General features: G+C 47.8%; 1 protein-coding gene across 1 annotated transcript in view; it reads right to left on the minus strand.

The window, feature by feature from the left end:
- Positions 1 to 15,319, minus strand: part of dclk2a (doublecortin-like kinase 2a) — a 640,305-nt gene that overhangs the window by 296,171 nt on the left and 328,815 nt on the right. The window lies entirely within an intron of this gene.

Raw genomic sequence — 15,319 nt, forward strand, 5'->3', positions numbered from 1 at the left:
AAATAAGGATTTATTGTAGAATTTAATGACTTCCCTTCCCCCCCACCTCGTTCTGGACACCTAATTTGTAACCTGCGCCTGATTTTTTAATGTGTAGAACAGGTTTTTTCAGTTCTACAAAAATCTTCACTTGCTCCATTCTAACTTAGTTTGGAGTACGTTTTCACTGTGGAAACTTTGAAATCAGGCGTCAGTGGCCGGACATGCCCCCTTTTGAAGAAAAAATTCTGTTCCAAAGTGAAACTGTTCTACCTGACTAGAACTGCAGAAAAAAAAATGTGGAGAATTGCGATTTCTAAGATAGTCCGTTCTCCACCAGTTGCTCCTAAAAATCAGGCGCAAATCATGTGGAAACTTGGGCCCAATGTGTGTATAAGCTGCATAATTCGATGTTTTTTTCCCCATTAGACTAGTGAGCCATCTAACGTGAGCCTTTCAGCACTCAAATTTGAAATTTATGGAACACACAGAAAAACATTGTCATTTTGTTTTAACAAAATCGCAGAACACTGTTAATCTGACCAGCGAGCAGTCAAACATTTGCTTTGTAGTCAGTGCATGTCAAAAATCCAGATATTTATTTTTAAACGAAATGGTTACTACAGATTGTTAAAATATGCAGCTTTTTGCAGAGACCATATAAAACAAAGGCTCTTACAATAAAACAGATTTAAAGAGTCTCAGAGCACTATAGGTTTGAATTGATTACAAATGTAAAGACTAGAGTCCTAATTTTAACCTTGCTCATCCGGCAATTTTACTGCTTTCCTGACATGCTCCCATCTGCCGCCATTTTAACTCCTTCGATTCTGATCACAGGTGCCTCATCAATATTTAAATGCCGGGATCTAATGATGTCATTCGGACTCCGACCCACTTTTAACTGCCGATTTAACTGCAGTGGAGCCTATAGTGCCGGAACCACCACTGACTGTGGTCAGAAGAGGCCCAGGAAAGTTGTATTTTTCACTTCTTTTTAAGGTTTCCTTGAGGGCCAGGAGAAGCAGGAATGTTCCTCAAGTGCCCATAAGGAAACCTTGGGCCTCCCTTGCCCAGGGCTTCCCTCCCTGATCATGTTCACCTCCAGACCTCCCCGCTCCCAACTTACTTTATGCTGGAGATTATTCGCACGGTTCCCCAGCAGCGGCCTCCTGCTGTCCGAAATGCTGCTCGTGCTTGCTGGCCTCACTGTTCCCAATGGGTTCAGACGGGAGTCCGTCCAGCGGGATGATAATGAGGCCCAGGCCTCCCCTTGATGGCTTTATGGGGATTTCCCTCCTGCCTTGGCTATGTCATATTCCTGCCACGAGGTAAAATCAGGCTTAAGTTATCTGTAGCGTTATTTTAATAGTGTGAAACCACCTGTTTCAAATGAGATAACACCAATCAGAAAGTCTGATGTGTAGTCTGTTTAACTCTGACAATCACAGGCTGTCCATTAATCAATATTTGGACCATGATTGAAAAATTTCTTGTAAATACAGTAGTTGGTTACGCATACTGTTTAAATAAAAGAACTCTTTATTCCTGGACTGGGTTCTCTTTTCCTCTCTTTGCCTCGCCTGAAGGAGTTGACTCCTTGCTTGGATAAAGTTCCACGGGTACCAATCTTGGGGGCCGAATTTGGTGGAGGTTGTGCCCGCAGCCGCCGAGGATCTGCTGGAAATGTATGTTTTCTGGGCGATTCCTCTGGATCCGCCCATCTGCAGTCCACGTTCCGCCCTGTGGGATATTTGGTTGCGAAGGATTCCGCCAGCGTGACGTCATGTCGCTCGCCCATGCCAGATGCGGCAAATCAGTCATTTTGGTGAGGGATGCTGGCCTCAGATCGACCTGCTGCCCGCCAGAAGGACCGCTCGCAAAAAGCTGGTCTGACCTGGCCGTGAGTCGGGTGGCAGAGAGAAGGGCTCCGAGTGCTGCAGCGCTGCACATCGCGGCTATGGTGCAGATGCTGGGCCATCATGAGTGGGACTGCTGGGAAAAAGTTAGGTGGATGTTGCTTTGCTTTATTGCTGATGGTCATGTTTAATTTGGATGCGATAAAAGCGACTGAAATGTGTCTAGACCGATGGAAACTTTTTTCTTTGACCTTGCTGAAAGACCTTCATTGAGAAGCCCAATGGCGAAGGCAAAATAATTATGAATAAGTGAAAAGTCACATTTTGTTCATCCAAGCTGATTAATTAATTCTGTGACACAGTCCTTCAAGAAGTGATGAGGGAATCACTACATATCACATAGAGAGTGAGAGGGTTAGGGTCGAATGAGCTATTGTAAGCCTGAGACAGCTGCAGACTCTGACAACATTTGTATGGGAGGAAAAAGGTATAAGGTTACAGCTATTTGACTTTAGGGGCAGCGCGATTACAGACCAAACTGAGGAAGGACTACAGTCAATAGAACACAGCAAGAGATAAGCACTGCAGTGACTCAGTGGCCTACCGTTGAGGTTTCAACGACTAGACTATCACTATCGCCTTGTTAATGTGTCTTTCTTTGTACTGAAAGGAAACTACTTCATAAAATCTGTTCTGATTCATCACAAAAGACCTATACCCAGCGTGTCTTGTTGTGGTGACGGACATAAGTCTATTCTGAGAGATGTAATTAATCTGACACATCGAATAACCCTCACAGCACATAAAATATGTTGCGATGGCCTGATGACAGGGCCCATTATACAGTGCAGTCATATGTGGATGGGAAGGTATTCCTGATAAAGCAGATGACCTGAGGGACAGATGCGTGTTTCACACAAGGCACCACACATGACGTTAAAATCAAACACTCACCAAGAGAGGGTCAACAATGTGAGTGCATTCACAAGTGCACAATAACAAAGGTTACATAACATTATTACATTTACACCACCAACACCCACCCCTCTCGCCGGCACCACCACCTCTCCTCCCCCCACCCTTGGAACAATGCCCAAGGTCCTCTTCCTCGCCCCGCCTACACCACGGCGTCCTGCTCCCCTGCCGCTCTCTGCCTCTGGTTGAGGAGCTTGTGCAGGAGAGCAGCGGGATGTCTGCAGGTTTGTGCGTCTTGGTGAGAAGGCAGGGGGCGCGGCCAAAGGTGTCGGGATCTCCTGCTCCTCCGGACCTGTCTGCCTTGAGGGTGTGGGGTCGGGGGCTTGCACTACGCATCCAGAAATCATCTCTTGCCTCATCGCCTCAACGGTCTCGGTTGTGTGCTCCAACACAGTGAGGATCCAGTCCATCCTGTCATCGTGCTGCTGGGTGAAAGTGGCCATGCTGGCAGCTATCCCAGTCATGGTCTGGAGCATATCGCGACCTATCTGCACTCTTGTCTGTGATAGCTGGACCATCTCCAGAATTGCAGAGAGCCGTGGTGAATCCTCAGGTGCATGCTCGCTCCTGGTGGGTTCTGGCACCTTGCTTGCCTTCGCGTCACGGCCTCTGCGCTTGGTAGAACTTGCCAGTGTGGAGTCCGTTCCAAACCCCAGGAACTCGGAGGTGATGCTGAGGTTCTGCTGCTACTTGGCTCACATGGCAGGAGGCTGTTGTCATCCTGTTCTTGCTCCTGGAGCTCAAGGGGTTCAAAGATGGGCCCTTCTCCCTCCTCTCCTTTCCTCGCTCCTCTTCTTCGTGGCTCAGGGTGGCGGAGGTGGGAGCGGTGGAAATGGGTGATCTGGGGGGGGGGCGGGTGGTGGAGGAAGGGTCCACTGTCTTGGGTTGGGGGCAACGTCGGCATGGGAAACGTTGGGGTCTGACGGCTTTTCTGAAGGCCAGAGGGAGATGGTGTGCCTTGATCCGTGCTATCCAAGTCATCTTCTGCGTAGAAGACGACATTTCACTCTATAGGGGTGGGGAAGGTGGGGTGGTGTTGGTCAAGCTGAGATGTCAGCCATGCCATCTCACATTCTGCCACCAAGGAGTTCCATCTCTACATGAGCACAACAATAATGGGCAACAAAGTGTGCGGTAAACCACGAGTGCATTAACATTGCATGTCCTTTCATGCCATGGGCGTCGTTCATACTGGAGATTAGTATAACTTTACCATGCCGTGGCATCAGATCTGCATCAACATTTGTGGTTGCATGGCGGCGGGCACTCACCAATGCCAACACACGCTCCTCCAGCTTACTCAATTCGACTACCTCTGCTGCTCCCCCTCCCATCACCCTCAGACTTGCTGCCTTGGATGCTTTTTTCTTCTGCACAAAGAAACGTCGCAGCCTTTAGCCCCGTTGCTGATGCCCCCCCCCGCACACACACAACCTTTTGGCATTAGACAGGAGGGGACGAATAAATTTGCACTCACTCTTGCTGTCATCAGCAAATCGTTCCAACGTTTCCGGCATTGGTCTCCATCCCGCTCAAATTTGCCCATTGCGGACACGATCTCACCGATCTCTCTCCAAATGTGACGGTATTGAGGTGGTGGAAGCTTGCCACGATCATCCCGGGTGAGGTCTTTGTACCTGCGCTCCACCTCCATCACGAGCTCCTCCAATTCCTCCTCATTTAACCATGAAGATCTGGGCCTGGTTTTGCCAGGTTTCATTGCAGATTTCTGGCCACTCATCGTCAATGATGAAACAAATGGCTGCTCAAGAGTTTGTAGGTCTCAATTTCTCCGACTGCCCCTTCTGCAACTCAGATTTCCCCCTCTGTAACTTCCAACTCTGTCCTCTCCAACCTCCAACTCTCTCCTCTCCAACCTCCAACTCTCTCCTCTCCAACCACCAACTCTCCTCTCCAACCTCCAATTCTGTCCTCTCCAACCTCCAACTCCATCCTCTCCAACCTCCAACTCTCTCCTCTCCAACCTCCAACTCTCTCCTCTCAAATGTCAGCTCTCTCCTCTACCCGCTCATACTCACAGGTGGAATAAAGTGGTGTGACTTTATGTGCATGCTCAGTACAGCAATCAGCCTCAAACGGCCCTGAAATGACGACATGTCGGAAGGCAAAAACTACAAAGAAAGATTGCGAAGTCTCGCGCATGCACACTGGAGGCTCTCCAAAGATCCCCAAGTGGAGAGGCCGCCAACTGCCGCACACTGATGACACCGGTCGCTCACTCCCGCTCCCGCCCAGCGACTACCGCTGACGCTGCCACCCACACAACGGAGCCGAAAGTGACTCCCGACGGGACCCGGCAGCAAAAAGGTAGGTGCCACCTGGAGGCCGCCGAGTAATGGGTGCCGACCAAATTCGGCCCCTTCAGCTGATACCTCATACAAGTAGCCACTATCTATTTATGAGCCATGATAATATTGCCGAAAGTATATTCAACTCCTGAGGCATCACAGCTTATCTAACATGAAATAATAGACATCCGGCATGGGCACTGGATAAAGGTCAAGACCTAGTGGTAACCTGGCTGCTTCACACCTCTCTGTCAAGCAGCATAGCGATAGCTCCCCTGCTGCCAACTCAGAGATCAGCTAACACAGCACAGACTGGAATTCAACGTGGGACCTTCTTAGACTTCAAACAATTTCAGATAAATGCGATGTGCTCTGCATTTCTAATTCAAATAAACGATTCCAAAAAATTAAAATTGAGCCTGATGAAGAGATGTAAACGGGATCATTTGAACGTGTTGTAACAGAACAATTTTTAAGGCATTTAGGTTATTGCAGTAGATGTAATTTATCTAGATTTTCAAAAGGCCGTCAATAAGCTACATAATAAACTGATGAACAAGGTCAGAGAATGCGGAATCAGGGGACAAGTAGCAGAATGGATAGCTAGCTGGCTTTAAGACAGAAAGCAGAAAGAGGGGATAAAAGGTAGCTATTCACAGCAACAGAAGGTGTTCTACAAGGATCAGTGCTGGGACCACTGTTGTTCACAATTTATATTAACGATTTTGGCTTTGGAATCAAAAGCGTAATTTCTAAATTTGCGGATGACACCAAATTTGGGCGATAGTCAATATTGAGGAGAACGTCAACAAATTACAGGAGCACATCAATAAACTTGCAGAATGGCTATATAATTGACAGATGTAGTTCAACACAAATAAATGTGAGGTGTAACATTTTGTTAGGAAGAATAGGGAGGTCACTTATTACTTGGAGGGTGAGAGTCTATTTGGGATAGAGGAACAAAGGGATCTCGGAGTACAAATACACAAATCACTAAAGGTTGTGACACAGGTTAGCAAGGCCATAAAATAGCAAACCAAACATTAGGATTTATTTTTAGATGCTTAGGGCTGGATTTTCCGCTCCTTTGCGCTCTGGGTTTTACCCCGGAGCGGCGTGAAAGGCGGCGTTCGGGTCTCCTGCACCCTCTCGCAATCCTCCGGTCCATTTTTGCGGCGGCGTGAGCAGCACCGCCGGGAAGAGCTACGCCGGGTGTGCGACGCCTCTGGTTGCGATACCAGCAGTAGTTTGGCCTTTTGCCCGATCCGTCTGCCCGGAAGTATGCCCGCAATGACCGTCTGGGAAATCGGTGCGGTCCAGCCATGCCGGCAGCAGTGAGAAAGGTAAAGTACTCCAAAGGTAACTGCGAATGTATGTTCTTTTTAATTTTTTTTTAGCGATTTGTGTTGTGGTGACCTGGGCAATGTTTTGGGAATGTTTTTGTGTTTTTTCTTTAAGGTACCCTCGCCCCCGGCCTCTCTCGGAGCGCACACGGCCCGGCAGTTTAGTTAACGAGTTTCCCATTTTTGCGCCACGAAAAGTGTATGACGCCGACCTTATAGCTGCACCGCCGACACAGGGCCCAGATACCAAAGTGTCCTTACCAAAGCGCAAACTATTCCCGGCCGTTAACTTGCCCGCCCCGCTCCGTTTTCTTCCTGAAAACAGAAAAGCCTTAAATCCAACCCTAAACTTGTAATGAACCTTGGTGAGACCACACTTAGAGTACCGCGTACAGTTCTGGTCGCCATATTATAAAAAGCATATAGGGGCACTGGAGAGGTGCAGAGGAGATTTACAAGGACAATACCAGAAATGTGAGGGGATACATATCAGGAAAGGATGAACAAGCTGGATCTCATTTCTCTTGAAAAAATAAGGCTGAGGGGTGATCTAATAGAGAGGTCTTTAAAATTATGAAAGGTTTTGATAGAGTGGATACAGAGAGAATGTTTCCACTTGTGGTGAACAGCATAACTAGAGGCCATCAATATAAGGTAGTCACCAAGAAATCCAATAGGGAATTCAGAAGAAACCTCTTTACCCAAACAGTGGTGAGAATGTGGAACTCGCTACCACAGGGTGTGGTTGAAGCGAATAGTATAGATGCATTTAAGGGGAGGCTACATAAGCATATGAGAGAGAAGGAAATAAAGGGTTATGCTGAAAGATTTAGATGAGGAAAGATGACTCCAGGGTGATCAAGGCTGGGAACTCAACATCCAGGGGTATTCGACATTTAGATAGGATAGACAGAAAGAAAAAGGAGGTGGGGTGGCATTGCTGGTTAAAGATGAAATTAACGCAATAGTAAGGAAGGACATTAGCTTGGATGATGTGGAATTGGTATGGGTGGAGCTACGGAATACCAAAGGGCAGGAAACGCTAGTGGGAGTTGTGTGCAGACCACCAAACAGAAGTAGTGAGGTAGGGGACAGCATCAAACAAGAAATTAGGGATGCGTGCAATAAAGGTACAGCAGTTATCATGGGCGACTTTAATCTACATATTGATTGGGGTAACCAAACTGGTAGCAATGCAGTAGAGGAGGATTTCCTGGAGTGTATTAGGGATGGTTTTCTAGACTAATACGTCGAGGAACAAACGAGAGGGCTGGCCATCTTAGACTGGGTGATGTGTAATGAGAAAGGTCTAATTAGCAATCTTGTTGTGCGAGGCCCCTTGGGGAAGAGTGACCATAATATGGTAGAATTCTTTATTAAGATGGAGAGTGACACAGTTAATTCAGATAGTAGAGTCCTGAACTTAAGGAAAGGTAACTTCGATGGTATGAGATGTGAATTGGCTCGAATAGACTGGCGAGTGATACTTAAAAGGTTGACGGTGGATAGGTAATGACAAACATTTAAAGATCACATGGATGAACTTCAACAATTGTACATCCCTGTCTGGAGTAAAAATAAAACGGGGAAGGTGGCTCAACCATGGCTAACAAAGGAAATTAAGGATAGTGTTAAATCCAAGGAAGAGGCATATAAATTGGCTAGAAAAAGCAGCAAACCTGAGGACTGGGAGAATTTTATAATACAGCAGAGGAGGACAAAGGGTTTAATTAGGAGGGGAAAAATAGAGTATGAGAGGAAGCTTGCTGGGAACATAAAAACTGATTGCAAAAGCTTCGATAAATATGTGAAGAGAAAAAGATTAGTTAAAACAAACATAGGTCCCTTGCAGTCAGATTCAGGTGAATTTATAATGGGAAACAAAGAAATGGCGGACCAGTTAAACAAATACTTTGGTTCTGTCTTCACGAAGGAAGACACAAATAACCTTCTGGAAATACTAGGGGACCGAGGGTCTCGTGAGAAGGAGGAACTGAAGGAAATCCTTATTTGGTGGGAAATTATGTTAGCGAAATTGATGGGATTGAAGGCCACTAAATACCCGGGGGCTGATAGTCTGCATCCCAGAGTACTTAAGGAAGTAGCCCTTGAAATAGTGGATGCATTGGTGATCATTTTCCAACAGTCTATCGACTCTGGATTGATTCCTATGGACTGGAGGGTAGCTAATGTAACACCACTTTTTAAGAAAGGAGGGAGAGAGAAAACAGGTAATTATAGACTGGTTAGCCTGACATCAGTAGTGGGGAAAATGTTGGAATCAATTATTAAAGATGAAATAGCAGCACATTTGGAAAGCAGTGACGGGATCGGTCCAAGTCCGCATGGATTTATGAAAGGGAAATCGTGTTTGATACATCTAGAATTTTTTGAGGCTGTAACTGGTAGAGTAGACAAGGAAGAACAAGTGGATGTGGTGTATTTGGACTTTCAAAAGGCTTTTGACAAGGTCCCACACAAGCGATTGGTGTGCAAAATTAAAGCACATGGCATTGGGGTAATGTACTGATGTGAATAGAGAACAGGTTGGCAGATAGGAAGCAAAGAGTCGGGATAAACGGGTCCTTTTCAGAATGGCAGGCAGTGACTAGTGGAGTACCGCAGGGCTCAGTGCTGGGATCCCAGCTATTTACAATATACATTAATGATTTGGATGAGGGAATTGAGTGTAATATCTCCAAGTTTGCAGATGACACTAAGCTGGGTGGCGGTGTGAGCTGTGAGGAGGATGCTAAGAGGCTGCAGGGTGATTTGGACACGTTAGGTGAGTGGGCAAACACGTGGCAGATGCAGTATAATGTGGATAAATGTGAGGTTATCCATTTTGGTGGCAAAAACACGAAGGCAGAATATTACCTGAATGGTGGCAGATTAGGAAAAGGGGAGGTGCAACGAGACCTGGGTGTCACGATACATCAGTCATTGATGGTTGGCATGCAGGTAGAGCAAGCGATGAAGAAGAAAAATGGCATGTTGGCCTTCATAGCTAGGGGATTTGAGTATAGGAGCAGGAGTTCTTACTGCAGCTGTACAGGGCCTTGGTGAGGCCTCACCTGGAATATTGTGTGCAGTTTTGGTCTCCTAATCTGAGGAAGGACGTTCTTGCTATTGAGGGAGTGCAGCGAAGGTTCACCAGACTGATTCCCGGGATGGCAGGACTGACATATGAGGAGAGACTGGATTGACTGGGCCTGTATTCACTGGAGTTTAGAAGGATGAGAGTGGATCTCATAGAAACATATAAAATTCTGCCGGGACTGGACAGGTTAGATGCAGGAAGAATGTTCCCGACATTGGGGACGTCCCGAACCCGGGGACATAGTCTAAGGATAAGGGTAAGCCATTTAGGACTGAGATGAGGAGAAACTTCTTCAATCTGTGGAATTTCCTGCCGCAGAGAGTTGTTGATGCCAGTTCATTAGATATATTCAAGAGGGAGTTAGATATGGCCCTTAAGGCTAAAGGGATCAAGGGGTATGGAGAGAGAGCAGGAAAGGGTTACTGAGGTGAATGATCAGCCATGATCTTATTGAATGGTGCTGCAGACTCGAAGGGCCGAATGGCCTACTCCAGCACCTATTTTCTATGTTTATATGATTCTATGACGGGAGGAGACTCGAGTGGAGCATAAACGCCCGCATGTACTGGTTGAGCCGAATGGCCTGTTTCTGGGTTGTCAGGCTCAATTTTGCCCAAGCCCGTTTTTTGGCGTATTGCCAGAGTTACGCCCATTTTTCTAGGCCAGAAATGCGCCAAAGTTATATTTATCCAAAGTTTCCCGCTGCATTTTTCAAATTTGGCGCCACGCAGCCTGTCCAGTCGCCTCGGTGGGGCCGGGGGGGGGGAGCCGGGGGGGGGGGTGGGGGGGTGGAGCCTGCTGTCTGCGATGAGAAAACCATGCCGCACCTTCTGCATATGCGTGAAAAAAAGAGGATTTTTTGATGTGATCCCAATGGACGTGCATGCGCAGTACAGTTCCCGGTCTGCAATCGGCCATTTTTAAAGGGCCAGTTGTGTGTGTGAGAACCTTGAGTGCTGTGTGAGAGCATTGGAAAAATTGGAGCTGCAATACAAGATGCAACGCGGTGCAAGGACCAAGAATTTCTTACAGGATGAAGTGGAGGCACTAGTTACTGTGATTGAGAACAGATGGCAAGAGCTGAACACCAGCAGAGGTCAAATAAAAGTTCCACCCAAAGAAATGAAGAAACGCAGGAACCAAGCTGCAGAAGATCACTGTGCAATGGTGAACACCACGAGATCTGGAGGCCAGTGTAAAAAGTGGCAGGACCTTGGTCAAGTAGTTAGTGAAAGTAATATTTTCAATTATTCAATGGAATTGCAATTGTAAATGTGACCAGCTGTATATGTCCCACCCAGCAGAAAGACACCCTCTCTAAAAAGTTGCATTTTCATCTATGCAAGGGAAGGTGGCACATAACACAAGGGAAAGAACTTGAACAGGAGGAGACCCGGCAAATCTGCAGCCACTGACACCCTTGGAAGAGAGAGTTGCTGCTTTGATGGGTCCTGCCTGGAGAAAAGCAACCACCACTGCACAAGTTGGATCCACACTCGAGGGAGAGGGTAAGTCCTGCAAATTCCACATTCTGGCTTTGCTAAATGTTAAGTACTGCGTAGGCTAGCCATACTTTGGTTCCTGGGGATGTCTCCATCATCTATGCTTGGATTGATGCAATGTGCTATCATTCATCGTGGTTCTTCAAATCAGCCTACTGCCTGGTCTGTGATGTGTGAGTCTACTCATGCCACCCACCCTGCCCCCTCCTCTGCTGCTAACCATTTGTCTGTTCTGTTATATTTTGCAGAACTTGAGGCCAACCCTGACGAGGCAGAAGATTCAGATGCAGACGAGCCTGAATCTTCCATTCTCACCCTCCAGACCAAAGCATGGGGGTGAGGGGAAGGAGGGAGGGGATGGAGATGGATGAAACCCCCACTGTTTTACTGACTTTGTGGCAGGACCTTGGTCAAGTAGTTAGTGTAAGTAATATTTTCATTTATTCAATGGAATTGTAATTGTAAATGTGACCAGCTGTATATGTCCCACCCAGCAGAAAGACACCCTCTCTAAAAAGTTGCAGGAGGTGCAGATGCCGCCCATTGAGATGCCAGCCTCTTCTGTGACTAGTGGTTTGAGTGTTGGTAGGTCATTCCGTGGTTTCCTAACGTCCAAGGCTGCGGGTCCCAGTGGTGGGGTGCAGCGAGGCACACCCAGGGCCCCACCTTCCGAGGCTGCGGGTCCCAGTGGTGGGGTGCAGCGAGGCACACCCAGGGCCCCACCTTCCGAGGCTGCGGGTCCCAGTGGTGGGGTGCAGCGAGGCACACCCAGGGCCCCACCTTCCGAGGCTGCGGGTCCCAGTGATGGGGTGCAGCGAGGCACACCCAGGGCCCCACCTTCCGAGGCTGCGGGTCCCAGTGGTGTGGTGCAGCAAGGCACACCCAGGGCCCCACCTTCCGAGGCTGCGGGTCCCAGTGGTGGGGTGCAGCGAGGCACACCCAGGGCCCCACCTTCCGAGGCTGCGGGTCCCAGTGGCGGGGTGCAGCGAGGCACACCCAGGGCCCCACCTTCCAAAGCTGCGGGGCCCAGTGGTGGGGTGCGAGCCACACCTGTAGGGAGGAGGGGCAGGAGAGCTCGACAGCGCTCTCCTGAGTTGCAGGATCTAACAGATGTGGTTCAGATGATGGCAATGAGTGCGGAGACCTTACGCGATCACTCCTGGACACCATCAGTGGGATGGGTGATGAGGTAGCGGGACTGTCGGGAGAAGTAAAAGCAATTGCACGAGAAATGGGAACGATGTCTGGGACCATGAGTGAGGGAATATCTCAGTCAGCTGAAACCATGTCAGTGACCACGAGGGAGGGAATGTCACAGGTAGCTGATGTGCTGTTAGTGAACATCAGGGAGGGAATGTCAGAGATGGTGCAAACACTATCACTGAACATGAGGAAGGGAATGTCACAGACAGTTCAGACAGTTTTGCTCAACATGAGGGAGGGAATGTTGCAGGTCGTTGAGACACTGTCAGGGCGCATGACGGACGGCATGTTTGAATTAGCTGCTGCAATAAGGGAAAATGCCCAGATCCCACGCCCACTGACAGAATCAACTGCCATGCCCACTCCAATCCCTACACCAGCCTCTGAAGAGCCCCAAGCCGGGCCCTCCATATTATTGTCAACTGGGCCCTCCACATTGCCACCTGGGCCCTCCACCTTGCTGCCTATCCCTGCCCACCTCCCACCCCCCGCAACACGTGTCCACTACCCGAGATCTTAGAAAGAATAAACTTGGTACCAACCCCAGAAACAATGTGCCACTGCCTGCGGGCAGGGGTGGTGGAGTCACCAAGAACAAATGCGGCGGGCGGTGTTAGAATAAGGTGGAGGAGAGATGGGTGCAGCCTTTCTTTGCTGTTGCTGCTGTTGTTATCATTACTGTTACTGTTGTAACTGTTGTTCTTAAATTAAAAGTTTTTTGTAAGTTATGTAAATTTACAAGTTTAAAAGTTAGTAAGTGATCTTAAAGTTTGTAAGTGATCGTAACTGAAATCTTTAAAGTTTGATGCAAGAATAATTTTATTGAAGTTAAGTACAAAGAACTGTTTGTTAAACTTTTTGAATAAAATATATTTTACATTAAAACTGAATTATTTACATTATTTGTTCCATTATTAACACAACTTTTGAAGTGAACAAGAATCATTTCCATCATTTGTTCCATTAACACAACACAACATTACAGAACAAGTCCAAACAGTAAACATGGTCCATGTGGAATAGTTGCCGCTGAGCCTTCAGGCAGCAAAGCAGTCACGGATGAACTGCTGGCACAAGCCTCGAGCAATCGTTAAAGGGGCACGACGCCAGCCCTCCTCTGCCGTCGTGATCCGGGTTCAGGTACTTGCATGGCTTCCTCGTCCTCCTATTCGTCACTTTCTCATCATTATCATCAGCCACTCTCACTGCAGGTGGGTCTTATACTACCAGCTGCTGCTGCCTCATGATGGCTAAGTTATGCAGCATACAGCACACAACAGTGAACTGACCGACAATTTCAGGGGAGTATAGCAAGTAGCCTCCGGAATGTAGGGGAGTCATGAGCCAGGTGGCGAGACCGTACCCTTTGTCTCCCAGTAGCCAGCTCTGCCCTTCTGGTTGCTGCTGAAATGTGGCAGATATAACGCTCTCGTGTAGGATGAACGCATCATGGGTGCTCCCAGGGTACCTTGCATCAACTGACATGATGCGCTGCATGTCGTCACACACGAGCTGCACATTAATGGAATGGAAGCCTTTTCTGTTCCTGTACATCTCGGAATCCTCCAAAGGTGCTCGCAAGGTGATGTGGGTAAAATCAATGCAGCCCTGTACCTTTGGGAAGCCAGCAATCCTGGAGAAGCCCACAGCCCTGTCACGCATTGCCTGGGCGGTCATGGGGAGCTTTATATAGTCATTCCTCTGGGCATACATGCCGAATGCAGACAAGTGTTGCATGTTGCGAAATAGCACACACATCCCCAGTTGTAGCTTGAAACGACCTGGAGGCATAGAATGAAAGTGCAACTGTAACCTTCACTTCAACTGACAAAGCAGTCCTTCTGATGCTTCTAGGTTGCATGTCTGTTTTCACCAACTCACAGATCTCAGTTACAACTTCTTTGCAGAAACGCAACCTTCTGACACAGTCTGCATCACTCAGGTGCAGGTATGAACGTCTGTCTCGATATACCAGAGGTGGTTAAGGCCTCCTGCCCATCACCCTAAGGGCTCTGAGGTTCCTCATCCGATGATGTCGAATCATTTGTCTCCTCCGTAGCACCATGATGCAGAAGGCTTGCACAAGAAATGGCATTGTCAGTATTACCCCCATGGTTAAATTTTACCTGTGCAAGAAGCTCAAAATGGCAGGAAGGCAGGCAGGACAGGTTTTTTGTTGTCTCCCTAAGGTCCATATAGACCACACTCAGGTCTCATCAGTCTTGTGACCTCTCTTCCCCCACAACTCCCGCCCCCCCCCCCTCACCCCCCGGGCTCATTGCAGTCTTGTGGCTTCTCCTTCCCCCGAGCTCATTTGCTGCCTAGTGCAGTCTTCCGATCGCCACCTCCCCGCCCCCCCACCCCCCGCAGCTCACTGCACCCTCCCCCTGGCTGTCGGACTTGTTTTTCAGCCGAGCCCCATGCCCACATCCGGGCGCAGGGCCAATTCTGCCGGCCGACGCTATGACTCTCCAGCCCTGTTTGAAGATGTTCAGTGGTGACATGCGAGTAAAAAAAAATGAAAACTTCTGAATTCCATGAAACTTCCATGTACTCGGTTGAAAGGTAAAAAAGAATCATCTTTTTTATGGATATTTAAAGTGTTCTTGACTCTCTCCAAAAACTTTGATGAAAAACAATGGTGTCTTTCAGTGCCGATTTCTCAATGTGCACTGCTTTCTGTTAACTCACCAGAAGGTTTTTCGGGAGTGGCTAGATACGCTGACCTAGCAGAGTTTTTTTGGAGGCAAACTGAAAAATCATCAAAACTGATGCAGACATGACGTCAAAAAACCTAACGCAAAAACATCGTAACTAACTCAGTTACACCGGCGCAGATTCCTGGGGGAAACTTTGATTTAAATACTTACGCCAAAAAGAATGACGCGCGCCAAAAAAACGCCGCAAATGACTCGGGAAAATTGAGCCCATATATCCTATGTAAAGGAAATCTGGTTAGAAGTCAAGTAACAATTTTCTATGGAACAATTCACACGGTTTAGCAGAACTTCAAATAAAACAATCAATTCACTGCTGTTAAAAAGAC

This window comes from Pristiophorus japonicus, chromosome 2, assembly GCF_044704955.1.
Source record: "Pristiophorus japonicus isolate sPriJap1 chromosome 2, sPriJap1.hap1, whole genome shotgun sequence".
Lineage (NCBI taxonomy): Eukaryota > Metazoa > Chordata > Chondrichthyes > Pristiophoridae > Pristiophorus > Pristiophorus japonicus.